This window comes from Bos taurus, chromosome 1 (assembly GCF_002263795.3).
Source record: "Bos taurus isolate L1 Dominette 01449 registration number 42190680 breed Hereford chromosome 1, ARS-UCD2.0, whole genome shotgun sequence".
Classification (NCBI taxonomy): domain Eukaryota; kingdom Metazoa; phylum Chordata; class Mammalia; order Artiodactyla; family Bovidae; genus Bos; species Bos taurus.
Genome location: NC_037328.1, coordinates 77181866 through 77195928, shown reverse-complemented (window position 1 = coordinate 77195928; position 14063 = coordinate 77181866). Strand labels below are relative to the sequence as shown.

Genomic DNA, 14063 nt, shown 5'->3' with positions numbered 1-14063 from the left:
TATAAATCAATTCTGAGACACCTGAAAGGTCTGACTTTAAATATCTTCTTATCCAGCTGCCTTTTACATAGTGATGAGTAACTTAGAGTCTTGCATCTCGGGTGTGATCCCCAGAGCAGAAGCAAAAATATCACGTGGGAACTTTTCAGAAACGCTACTGAATATAAATCACATTTTAATGAAATAGCCTAAGTGACTTGTACATACATGAAGGTTTAAGAAGCACGGGTTTTCAGGGTTAGGAATAAGTTGAAACCTACCAGTTCTGGTTCCCAGTCAGGCCCCGGATGAACTCTTTGCTCCCTCACAACCCTCTCCTGAGACCTCTCTACATCAGGGCAGTCCCTTCTCTTGTCCCCTGGGAACAGAATCTTGCATCACTCCCCCACCTGAAGCAAGCACTTGGTCCTTTGAAGGTTTCCCATAGGTGTCAACCTAGGTTAATGATGTGGATGTGAAAAAGGAAGAAAGAGGCTTCCAAACCTCACAGATCCTCCTGTAGGAGACAAAAGTCAATCAAACTTGCTAAAGGGTGGGGCAAATAGAGATGGTGTGGGATGAGGTCTTTGTTTTAAGTATAATCTAAATTCATCTATAGATTTTCCTGGTGGCCCTGTCTGCAGTGCAGAAGACCTAGGTCAAGAAGATCCCCTGGAGAAGAGACTGGCAATCCACTCCTGTATTCTTGCCTGGAGAATTCCATGGACAGAGGAGCCTGGTGGGCTACACAGTCCATGAGGTTGCAGAGTCAGATGTGACTGGGCAACTAACACTTTATCTTTCAAGTTCATCTGCATTCCAGAAAAACAAAAACCTTTGGCTATCAAGAGCATCTTTCCATAAAAACATGGGAGTGGAAAGAAAGATGAAAGGATAGGAACAAATCTATTTTCAAAGCATATGGAAAATGGGGGGTGGATCACCATTACAAGATCCTCTCCCCTCTTCCCTTCTCTTTCTCCATAATTTCCAGCACTAATGCACAGTTGACCTTCAACCTACAATAGTCAGAAATAAGAAAACAATGTGAGATCTGGCTGCGAAAAATGGGGATAATTGAGATAGAGAAACAGTTGCTGCTGCTGCTAAGTCGCTTCAGTCGTGTCCGACTCTGTACGACCCCATAGACAGCAGCCCACCAGGCTCTTCTGTCCCTGGGATTCTCCAGGCAAGAATACCGGAGTGGGTAGGGCAGATCAAAAAGGGGATGAAAAGCTATCCTCTGAGCACCCCTCCCCCAAATAAAAGAGTACAAGGGAGAGCATGGAAATTCCCAAGATCACATCATTAGCCCCTGACTGAATATAACTTGAGACTGCTTATTCTTAACATGTACCCTAGGGGGGCCAGCACAGGGCCTTGTACATAAGAGATTTTAGTCCATATCTTTTAACTGTCTTGTTGAAGACCTAGTCCTTTTCCAATAATATGAAGATATGCTATACTTTCCTGTGTACAGTTCAGCAGCACTTATCAAATATCTTATGAGTCAATTCTTTTTAATTTCACAGTTAAGATAATAGGTCCTGATGACCCTTCAGGAGGTAAAAGTATGCCTGAACTAAGGCAAAATCTGCTGGGATCTACATGAACTGCAAGAGACAGACTCCTGTAGTTTCAACCAGGGTCAAAGTTCTGAAGATGGAATGAGGAGTAAATGATCCCAAGAATGCTGGAAAAACTTGGTAACAGAGTGCGAGTGAGGGCAAGAAGGGGAATGACCAGGAATGGAAAGGATGACATGTTTATATCAGCTTAAAAGTGATGTATTGTCTTGACAGGTTCAACCACATGCTGGAAGCTGGAGGGAGAAGGGGCCTCCTGCTTTGCTGATAGACAGCAAGTTACAGGGACGATGTGAAAAGGTCAGCAAATTCAATCTTCATTTGAGCTACTGCTGTTATTTTAACTCTGTTGCAAAGGGTCACAGCATTCCATTCCAGATAATGAAAGGATGTCGGGAAAAGATCAGAGAAGGCACACACAGAATGGAAACTAACCAAACAAAGGCCAGATTTCATGCAGGGTGACATCAATCGGCTTCTGTTGGAGAGTCTCTGTAGTGACACACTGTGGCTTCCTTTTTCCTCTGCTGATAGTTTAATGGATTGCGGAAGGAGGACATTATCATTAACTATCAACAAGACACATCCAGTGATGGAAGTTCCTCTTTAATAACCATTTTCTGGGATTGCCTCCTGGTACCCAGGACCTCCCTTGGACAAAGCTAGACCAGAGAAGACAAGCATCTGCTTCATGGCCGTCGGTGAGGCTGCAGTGACTTCCTACCCTGTGCTTCCAGAGGCCTGTTGGCATGCCTCTATTATCCGTCAGTCAGTGCCACATAATGACTTGTCTTCACATGTGTTTGTATGTTCTTTGAGCAGATCTTGCACTTTCCATTATATAAAGCTGGTGTACACTGCAGGTACAGAGAAGCCTGGTGGGCTACAGTTCATAGGGTTGCAAAGAGTCAGACATGACTTAGTGACTAAACTGTAGCAACACTGTAGATGCTCAGGATGTGTTTGGGAAATATATCACAGAGAGACTGTCTCCATGAGTAAGGGACTCCAAGTCCAGCTGCAGTAGACAGTTGCACTCTCAGTCCAGCTGCACGAGGCCATGTCAAAAGTGCATGATTGTCATTCAACACTGGAGAATAAAAAATTGAAAAGGTCACTGGTTTCCATCATTGAGGTCCTTCCCTCCCTGCATCTCCAGCTATAATGGCATTTTGAAAGAAGCAAAGACCAAAGGAAGGAGAAAGCTATGAACTGTCAGAACTGGGGGAAAAAAATGACAATTTCCTCTTCACCATCATACCCTCATTTCACTGCTCTACTTAACTCCCAGGACAATTTGCCTCCACTGGATCTGCCACCCACACCCTCCAAAAGCTCTGGACACCACCCGCTAAAGCAGACCTCCTGGTTCTGGGAACTTTTTAGGATGTGGGGGAAAAAATAAAACAACAACTGATGTCAACTAACGGACCAGGCCAAATAAATTCTTGAACTTGCTTTTGTATCCCGCAAGAAGCCTAACCATGCTCTCTTCACAGCACACATATGTTCATAAGTCTAACTGACATATTATTTTTCATACTGTGGAAGTGAGGGTTTCTTCTCATAAGCTGAGTTTTTGTAAGGCCAAGGAGTACCATCATGATTCTAAACTACACTGAGAAACCGTAACTATGAGAAACCATACTTAACCCTGAGTTATGGTTCCATTTGTGAGAGAAAAGATAAGTTTTTACCAACTGCAATTTAATGAAGAAATTCAAAGAAATAATCTTGGACTGCTGAGATATGAAGGTTTTAGCCAAAATCAAGATTTTTTTTTTACATAGGCTTTATATGTAATTTGAGCATTTCAAATATTTTGATGAAAACATTTTGCTTAAATATAATCAAATGCCTAAGAAATACCTAGTTTTGTAACAAATAGCTGGAAATGTTTGTATTCAAGTAGCTTTTAGAAGGAAGCACCAAATTTACTGAAATTCACTTCTTTAGAAGTTCCTAAAATGGGTGGAAGTTAAGGGAAAGTGGTAGCAGTTAGAAAAATACAGTATCTGTCACTACTAATAAAGCATATGGCTAAAACCTAATCTAGGTATCTATTTTTAAATTAGGCTTAAGATTTTAAAGAAGTTCATATCTAAATTGTAACTCATTCAACAGTCAAAGCTGCCAAGTTTCTGAAAGTTACAAGTGAACACAAAATCTATTCAAGCTCACATACTAATTTTGTAGGAATTGGAGGGAACGTCAATGCCAAATAAGAAAAAAATTCCTGTATATTTTAAACAGTCATTGACTCATGGAAGTATTTCCCTCTTACTTGCTCTAATTCCAACTTTTTTTTTTTTAGTAATTGTTTGTGCTTTTGGTCACATCATCATTTCTCTGTTTTTAAGTAACTAAATGATATACTGCATCTTAGTCTCAATAGCCTAATTTAGACAATGATCTCTACTTCCTAAGATGAAGTATACCTCAAAGGGCAAAGCAAAGATTTCACATCAAAGTATATTTTGCTCGTCTATCTCATAAATTGGTGAATCCGATTATAAAACTTCAGAGAAATAAGAGTGGATTGTAAGCCAAAATCCACACATTAACGTGCTAGAAATGTAGAAAGAGGGTGGGATGGAAGGAATGACTGCACAGTTTGCTCTAGTCTGATTACCCTTATATAACACCAAGAGCTATGGTTTTTCCAGTGGTCACGCATGGATATGAGAGTTGGACTGTGAAGAAGGCTGAGTGCCGAAGAATTGATGCTTTTGAACTGTGGTGTTGGAGAAGACTCTTGAGAGTCCCTTGGACTTCAGGGAGATCCAACCAGTCCATCCTAAAGGAGATCAGCCCTGGGATTTCTTTGGAAGGAATGATGCTGAAGCTGAAACTCCAGTACTTTGGCCACCTCATGCAAAGAGTTGACTCGTTGGAAAAGACTCTGATGCTAGGAGGGATTGGGGGCAGGAGGAGAAGGGGACGACAGAGGATGAGATGCCTGGATGGCATCTCTGACTCGATGGACATGAGTCTGAGTGAACTCCGGGAGTTTGTGATGGACAGGGAGGCCTGGCGTGTTGTGATTCATGGGGTCGCAAAGAGTTGGACACGACTGAGTGACTGAACTGAACTGAACTGAACACCAAGAGCCATTAGTAACATTCATTACTGATGGTGGGGTTCTCAGCACAGCCAGTGCTGCTGTTTCTGACCATAGAGCATTTATGGTCATTTATATGTGAGATTGAGCTGGAATCAAAAACAAAACTAAAACATCTTCCTTCCTTGCTTTCTTTTTTTCTTTCCACACAATTGCCTGATAATTCCTTCTCCAGTTTATTTTTCCCTCAGCCTCAGGACAGCATTCACAAAGTACGCTGTGTTTGGGAATGCATCATGTCCTAATCTCAACTGAGGGAAAACTGATGTTCCATAAGAACACAGATTCCATTAAAAGGTTGATGTCAACAGTTTATGGGTAGATTTTACTTACTGCTAGATGTATGGATGTTTTTTATTAAAAACTCTGTTGATAAGGTAGTTCAGACTCACATCCATCAAGTCAGTGATGCCATCCAGCCATCTCATCCTCTGTCATCCCCTTCTCCTCCTGCCCCCACTCCCTCCAAGCATCAGAGTCTTTTCCAATGAGTCAATTCTTTTCATGAGGTGGCCAAAGTATTGGAGTTTCAGCTTTAGCATCATTCCTTCCAAAGAAATCCCAGGGCTGATCTCCCTCAGAATGGACTAGTTGGATCTCCTTTCAGTCCAAGGGACTCTCAGGAGTCTTCTCCAACACCACAGTTCAAAAGCATCAATTCTTCTGCACTCAGCCTTCTCCACAGTCCAACTCTCACATCCATACATGACCACAGGGAAAACCATAGCCTTGACTAGACAAACCTTCGTTGGCAAAGTAACGTCTCTGCTTTTGAATATGCTATCTAGGTTGGTCATAACTTTCCTTCCAAGGAGTAAACGTCTTTTAATTTCATGGCTGCAGTCACCATCTGCAGTGATCTTGGAGCCCCCAAAAATAAAGTCTGACACTGTTTCCACTGTTTCCTCATCTATTTCCCATGAAGTGATGGGACCAGATGCCATGATCTTTGTTTTCTGAATGTTTCGCTTTAAGCCAACTTTTTCACTCTCCACTTTCACTTTCATCAAGAGGCTTTTGAGTTCCTCTTCACTTTCTGCCATAAGAGTGGTGTCATCTGCATATCTGCGGCTATTGATATTTCTCCTGGCAATCTTGATTCCAGCTTGTGTTTTTTCCAGTCCAGCGTTTCTCATGATGTACTCTGCATATAAGTTAAACAAGCAGGGTGACAATATACAGCCTTGATGTACTCCTTTTCCTATTTGGAATCAGTCTGTGTTCCATGTCCAGTTCTAACTGTTGCTTCCTGACCTGCATACAAATTTCTCAAGAGGCAGATCAGGTGTTCTGGTATTCCCATCTCTTTCAGAATGTTCCACAGTTTATTGTGATCCACACAATCAAAGGCTTTGGCATAGTCAATAAGGCAGAAATAGATGTTTTTCTGGAACTCTCTTGCTTTTTCCATGATTCAGCAGATGTTGGCAATTTGATCTCTGTTTCCTCTGCTTTTTCTAAAACCAGCTTGAACATCAGGAAGTTCACGGTTCACATATTGCTGAAGCCTGGCTTGGAGAATTTTGAGCATTACTTTACTAGCGTGTGAGATGAGTGCAGTTGTGCAGTGGTTTGAACATTCTTTGGCATTTCCTTTCTTTGGGATTGGAATGAAAACTGACCTTTTCCAGTCCTGTGGCCACTGCTGAGTTTTCCAAATTTGCTGGCATATTGAGTGAAGCACTTTCACAGCATCATCTTTCAGGTGATAAGGTAGAAGTGAGACCAAAGGCTCAAGGAAAGATCGGGAATTACAAAGACTAGCAGCAGGATGATGGGAATGGAGTTTAACCACAAAACCCAGAGATAGAGACAGGTCACTCAATCTGTGTTTACCTTGCCTCCTACTATAGCTAAACCATTGCAAGCCTTGCAGATTTCAACTCCACAATGTCCTACAGGCTGTTTCTTATTTCTTTTATTTTATCAATATCCTGCTTAAGGCTACCAGTATCTCTCAGTCTTGCCTCCTTTCTACTCATTAAGCAAACTGATGCCTAAAGAGTAAATATACTCATGTATTCCTCTCTTAAGAAATCTTAAGGTTCCTCATTGTCTTCAGAAGAAATAGAGTATAATGGAATGAAAAAAACATATGTTAGGATCCATGCAAGTTTGGATTCCAATCCCAGTATACTTCCTGCTGACCTTGGGCAAGTTCCTTAGTCTGTCTAGGCTTCGATTTTCCCCTTGGTAAAATAGAGAAAACAATAACTACCTGTGGTTATGAGAATTACATAAGAAAAAGCAAGTAAAATGCCTGTCCACCTTCCTGGTCTTTCATTCCTTACACACCCTACATCAAAACTGTTCAAATGCTATCCACCCTTCAAAATTCAACAGAATACAATCTCTTTGTTCTCAAAGAGAGTACATCCCATTCCTACTTCCTTCAATCTCATATTTCCTTGTGAATTTCATAGCTATTTACATTTACTGTCTTTTGGCACTTTTCAACCCTGTGTCCTGTACTGTAGAGAGAGGTACATGGTATATCACGCTCCTTCCTACTGGAAAGTTGGATGCACATATCGTTCTATTTAACTCTCTAATCTCAGTGTGTTTTGCAAGGACTAGCCCCATTTAACAAATTCAAGTTAAGTAAGTGAATAAAATTATTTCTTATTTTCAAGAACAGCTCTGATAACTGAAACCCCATGGGCAATGCATTATCCATTATCCACCTTTCCATCACTGAATGTTGAAAAACTATACTTATCATAGGCTTTATAGGTGTCCAGTGAATACTTACTGATTATAATAATTCTGGCATTATTTTCATGTGTGAGCATTGCATCTTAAAAGCAAAGCTACCATACCTATGTTGAAATCCTAGCTCTTCTATTTACTAACTTGGGCAAGTATCTTAAGTTTCTTAAGCTCTTTGTGCCCTGGATTGATCATTTGTAAAATAATATCTTGCTTCAAAGTGAGTAACTTTTTCCTCAGAATACAAATATCTCTTATATCCACGAACCCTACTTTCTGCCCTAACCATCCCCAGGGATTTCAGTAGGGAGCAAGTTCCTGATATAATGAACTTGTGAGAAGAGAATACAGAATACTAAAGTGGTATAATACCAACATTGGGAGAAAAGATACGAGTGTGGAGGCAGGTGGTAATTGGGAGGTAGGCAGTAACTGGGAGCCATGTACAAATCTTATGGGACACTTCTATTTGTGTTTAGTTCAAAGCTTCCATTACCACAGATCTTCATGTATTAAAAGAAGTTATGTCAAGCTATGTTTCTATTAAGCCAGTATACTGGGTCCAAACCATTCTCTGATAAATGGCTTCCGAGATGTTTTACTTCAAAGTTAAAAGTTCTACCTTTACAAATTGCTTCATAATCTATGAAAAATGTGCCATGTGTGGAATGCAGCTACTGATAAAGGGCAGGTTGCTTCTAGTTAGTCAGATAGCATGAGCTGTGAGTTATTGAAAGGTAAACAGTCATTCTGCCCTGGAGAGACTCAGAATTCATTATTTTCAAGCCCAAGCTCAGAATTCTAGTTCCCAGGATGCCAAAGGCAAAAGAAAATATTCTTGGGACAAAGATATTTTGCTAAACTCTCATGCTGGTCAATGCATTTGGATATTACACTAAGGACAGACTGCAGTGCTAAAGGTTTTTTTAAAAATAGGACAACTCCACCAGACATTGTTTGGTTAAAAGAAAAAAAAGTTATTTTTAAAAGTTGGGTCTGTAGTTGCTTCCAAGACTTCTGTTTTGCATTTTTTGGTTTGAAAGGCTCTGTTTGAATGTTTTATGTTCTATTAAATACCAGGTATGTGCTTTGTCAGAAATTCAGATGATAGTGCTTTGGTAAAATTTCCACCCCTGGTGTTCAGTGATGTGTGAGTGTGTCCACGTCTCCTCCTCCTCATTGTCATGGTTGTTTTGATTGTAGGTAATATTATTCTTGGAGTAAGTGAAGCCTGTGGTGACCAGCAGAGACTCTCCAAGCTGCCTCTGGAACTAAAGCTGTCACTCGGGATCTACAGGGAAGTAAGTGGGAAGAGAGACGCAGAGGTCTTAAAGGAAACATTTCATTTCTTAACTATTTTCTGCAAGGAAAGAAATTGAGGAGCTTCCATTCTTTTGTGATGAGTTAGTCATGACGTTGTTTATAATTAGCTATGTATCCAAATAAACAGTTAAATTTAACTCAATGCTGAATAAAAAATAAACTGAAATAATTTTAGCATAAACACTCCCAACAACAAAATTCCAGGTCAAAATTAGGTCATTTTGTTTCTGATCCTCTCTGTGGAGTGAGTGGGGAAACAGGGCAATGCTGAATGGCCAAATGATCTGAATACTGAGAGTAGAACTAACAGATTCAAGCAGGGGCACATTTTGTAACTTGATGTAAATACAAACAACATCTCATATACCTGTCCAGTCTTTGTGTGTTCACGTATGCTTTTATTGTTTTAACCTAAGTTTACTGAGAATCAGGATGTGCAAAGCACACTGATAGGCACCAGGAATAGATGCAGAGAAAAACGGCAAAGCTCTGGGTTTTACTGAGATGATTCAATGGTCTAAATTTGTATATGTTAAAAGTCAGAGATGCTCACATTTTAAAAAGATGAAATTCGAGCCATTCTGTATAATTTTGTAAATCTCCTCTAAACGAACATGGCGTCTTGAGCATATTCCTGGCAGAGGAAATAACAGGAAGACCTATTGGAGGAGCACAGGTAAGCCTTCCTGTTTTATGCCAGGCAAGCTTCAGGTACACACAAAGCCTTTGGATACAGAAGTGAGTGAGTGAATGAAGTCGCTCAGTCGTGTTCAACTCTTTGCGACCCCATGGACTATAGCCTAACCAGGTTTCTCTGTCCATGGGATTTTCCAGGCAAGACTACTGGAGTGGGTTGCCATTTCCTTCTCCAGGAGATCTTCCCGACCCAGGGATTGAACCAAGGTCTCCAGCATTGTAGGCAGATGCTTTACTGTCTGAGCCACCAGGGAAGATATGAACAAATTCAAAATGCAATGCAGCATATTAGATTCAAACAGGAGACTTCAGGGGCTGTTCAGCTAATTTCATCTTCAAGGTCAAAGCTGCTTTTGCATAGAGTTGGGGTGTAGGCTGGCTCACCCTGATTGGAGGACTCCCTGCCTAAAGATTCCTTGCTACAGAAAGCAAGATGTCCAGGGTCTCTAGGAAAGCATGATCTCTTCAGAAGAATCCAATCTCTCCCAGGATTAGGGCAGACATTGCTAGTATTTCAATGTCTGGCTTTTCACTAACTAAATCTGCTTTCCTTTCATCTTCAGCACAAAGCTAGAGCATATTTTCCAGCCCTTTTGCATTAATTGTGGCCACAAGACTGAATTAGACAGTGGGGAAAGTATGCAAGAGATATGTCATTCCAGGTTTGATCCCCCAAAACCTTCCATGTAATCCTGGTAATCCTGCACTCTCTCTTCCCTTGCCTATCAACCGGCTGACCAATGCCAATTATCCAAGATGACCTTGGAAGCCATTTTGAAGTTGAAGATGGTATAGTATTCCCTACCACCCCCTACAACTAGCTGGATATTTTATGAGAACTAAACTTTTATTATTTTAAGTCTTGAGATTTATGAGTTTATCTTTTACAAAAGCCAGAGGTTATATTCATAAAGATTGCAGAGGTTTATTTGTTTTTTGTTTTTTTTCCCTGTACCTGCTCTTATGGAAGTCTAACTGAAGTTTCTCTCTTTCTTTCCCTCTCTCTTTCTAGCCAAATCCTTCATTGACAGAGCATTCAAGGAGAAATATTGTTTGATATATTTTACTATTTCCTTAATTTTATATATAACAGCCCAGAAATATTTGGTCATCATATCTGCCTTTGTCACCATGATATGAGAAAATCTTTCTGGGCTACTGCAAGAGCTGGTATTTAATACTGGTATTTAATTCAGTCATATATAAGTCTGTCCTCTCACAATCTATTGTCTGTACAATTTAATGAAACAAATCTGAGAGTGACATTCCTCTACTTAAAATCATTGAAGACTCACCATCTACATTACAGATTTCTTAATGGGTCATTCAAACTCATGGGCAATCTGGCTCCAACCTACATCTCCAGCCTTGCCTATTCAGAACTCATAGAAAACAAAAACAAAAATGCCAGAGAGCCACTCATCCGGGCTTTTTCTCACATTGATCCTCCCACCTAGAATGCCTTCCCCTCCTACCTTTCAAGATACAGTTCAAATGTCATTCTCTGGGCAAAGCTTTCTCGGAAAGTCACTAGCTGAACAATAATTCTCTCCAGAATGTTCACAAGTGGTTTATCTTGACATTTGGCTATAATTACCAGATTCTTAGGTCTTTGTACACACAAAGTGAATCTGACCCATCTTTTTAACTAGTAGAATGAATGGCTTTCAAGAACTATTTATTGAATAAATAGTAAATGAGGAGAAAGGGGAAGGAAGAGAAGAAGGAAGGAGAAATATGAATAACTGTGAGGTCTTTTTCCACAGTCTAGAAACTTAACTTCCATGTTTCTTCCACAGAAACAAAGAGACAAATCCTTCTGTGTTTCTCATATCCCTTTTAGTTATTTTTTCCCCTCCCACACACAAAAGAAAAGGAAATAATTAGTGACAAAAACTCCCAGTGACAAATCTTCAGTGTCCTTTCCACCATATGGTGTCAGCTCCATTTCTCTAGGGCTTTTCTTTTGATACTTAGTGGTTCTCTCATGAGGTTACTCTCTGATATTTAATATTAATTTACCTATGGTGCTGACCCATTTACCTATTAAGCATACACTTATGATCCTTCTCACCCATAAGTGTCCAACAAAAAGTTATTTTTTAAGTATTTACAAAAGCATAAATAATTTTAGAAATATTTAAAGCATCCTTTCTCAGAACTTTAAAGATTTATCATCAGCAAACATTTCTAAAGGACCTTGAGAAGGAAAGTAACCTGTTAAATTTCAATAGCCAATTAAAACTAAAAGCAACATTAAATAACAAGGATGGAAGAAAGTAAGCAAGTTAACCTTGTTTCATCCTCTGATGCTGTCAAGACTCCAGATACCTCAACCTAACTGGTCACTAAAAGTCCCCCATTGGTCTGGCCACACGAGGGAAACTCACCCTGCTGAACACACATAGGGTGGGAAGTTATTACCTAGTTCAGTTCAGTTCAGTTCAGTCACTCAGTCATGTCTGACTCTCTGTGACCCATGGGCTGCAGCATGCCAGGCTTCCCTAGTTACTGGGTATTAAAAATGCCAGATTTGGTAAACTGGACTTTAAACCCTAACTGGTATAAAAACTGGACAATTTCCTATTTTAAAAAAATATTTCTAAGAACTTGGCAAAGACACATAAAGTAAAACTATATAGTAGATTAGTCTACTTTGAAAAACTACCCTTTCATCAATCTACCAGTGCAATATTCCTGGAGGATGAAACAGGAGCAGAGATCCAGTTTTATAATAGTCAAAGTTGCAACTTTCTGAGTAAGAAGGCTTATCACTAAGAAGGGTCACCTGTTTGGCTCAGTGGAAAGACTGACATTTGCTGATCTATATAATGCAGTTTTTTTCTTTGGCAATAATTTTCAGTTCCCCTATATGTTGATTCTTTTACATCCAAAAACAAAATAAGTATAATTTTAAGACTTTTATTTTTTAAAAAGAAGTTGCAGTTTTTTTTTTCCAGAGACCAGATATAATCTCCTATTATAACTCTCTAAAGTTCTGCTACATATACCATTCCATCCCCAGTGGTATCCTGAGAAACCATGGGGAAAAAATGCTTCATATTAATGAGGTCAATATTTTCATAGGTGACAATTTAATTAGTTCAACAAAAATTATATTCTCTGGCATATTTGTCCAAGACAGCCTCACCCATCAGTGCTTTCCGTGAAGTAGAAGCTCAGTAACTATTCAGGGAATTAAGGAACAATGGCCTCCATGTGGTTTGGCCGCAGACCACAGAGTTGTACCCTTTGTAGATAGTACACCAAGAAGAATAAGAAAGTCTATGAAACACTTTTGGTTTCTTTTCTGGAACATTGCTAAGACTTTGGTTCCCAATAAAACAAAATTGCTACCTTCAGTGCAGGGCTTAATTAGCTCGGTGACCTCACCAGGTGAGCATCCTTTACTTTTCATTGATTTCAGGGTTAAAACACTCTGAGGGTTCAGAGTCCCTAGAAATCTTTTCCTAGTCTCAAAGTAGATAAAACATATTTTATGGGACATTTTAAACTTTTCTATAAATAAGTCTCCCCTTCTCCTCCCCTAAGATCCAGCCAAAGAAAATTTCCTGTAAAATTTATGGCATGGTCATATTTCTTCCTTTCCCAGTCCTTCCTATGTTTTAAAATTATAGCCATTCTTTTCAAAGACTGAAATGTCCAAGCACTCAAAAATTCAGAGGTAAAGTAAAAGAGAATATCCAGCAAAGGAGATATAAAACAGTTAAATAGAAGGAAATCTAGCAAGAGTGAAGGAAAGGAAGGCTAGGGAAAGGAGAGTTTCCCTAGAGATACAACGTCATGTGAGTGAAATAATAGCTGAGAGGTCAAGAAAGTTAATTCGGATAACTGACCATCAGTTTTAAGAAAGTGTAGACCACTGGGGATGTTTATGAATGCCATTACAGTGCATGGCATAGATGGAAATCTAGCATCAGCACTGAAATAGGTGAGAGGAAGTAGAGACAGAAAAGTCCAGATAAGTTTTTAAAGTTGTGATAATGGAGGGAAAGTGAGGTCAAAGGTGGTTTCTTTGTTTTAAGATGGGTGAATTAAGGTAGGTTTGTGAGCTGATGGCAGTCATCCAATGGTTATAGAGAAACTGAAGATATAAGAGAGAAAAAAGAATAATTGAACGCATGAAATCCTTTGGAAGGCTAGGGGAAATAGGCTAGGTCTAGGGTACTAGTCAAAAATCTCGATAGCATTTTGTGATTTTGCATAGAGATTGATTTTATTCCCTTTCATGTTGTTGGTAGCATTAGCATTAGCACTGAGATTGGAGGGAGGGGCTTCATTGCTGGTCCAGGGGTTAAGACTGTGCCTTCTGGCGCAGGGGGTACAGGTTCGTCAGTCCCTGGTTGGGGAACTAAGATCCCACATGCTTCGTATAAAAACCAAAACATAAAACAGAAGCAATATTGTAACAAACTTAATAAAGACTTTAAAAATGGTCCACATCAAAAAAAAAAAAAAACTTCAAAGAAAAAGAAGAGATAGGAAGGAAAGAAGAAGTGTCTATCTACCTACAGAAGCCGGTGGACCCATGGACTTGACTTTGACAAGATGAAACTGTTCTCATCACATGATCTCTATCTCATTCTCTTGAAGTCATAATACATCAGTAGATGTAGAAGGGGTTCTAA

General features: G+C 39.7%; 1 protein-coding gene and 2 long non-coding RNA genes across 4 annotated transcripts in view; 1 reads left to right on the top strand and 2 right to left on the bottom strand.

Moving 5' to 3' along the window:
- Window positions 1-8855, top strand: part of LOC132345652 (uncharacterized) — a 25987-nt gene extending 17132 nt beyond the window's left edge. Inside the window, exons 1-2 of one of the 2 annotated variants that reach the window (XR_009495082.1) lie at window positions 1544-1865; window positions 8599-8855. This is a non-coding gene — a long non-coding RNA (uncharacterized lncRNA). Of the gene's footprint in view, window positions 1-1543; window positions 1866-8598 lie in introns of those variants that run through there. The other variant, XR_009495081.1, reaches the window with a different exon arrangement.
- P3H2 (prolyl 3-hydroxylase 2) overlaps window positions 1-14063 on the bottom strand; it is a 179382-nt gene that overhangs the window by 113648 nt on the left and 51671 nt on the right.
- On the bottom strand, window positions 7933-14063 carry LOC132345651 (uncharacterized). Its single transcript, XR_009495078.1, has 2 exons — window positions 13948-14063; window positions 7933-13801 (listed from the first exon to the last, which is right to left on the bottom strand). It is a non-coding gene; the product is annotated as an uncharacterized lncRNA (long non-coding RNA).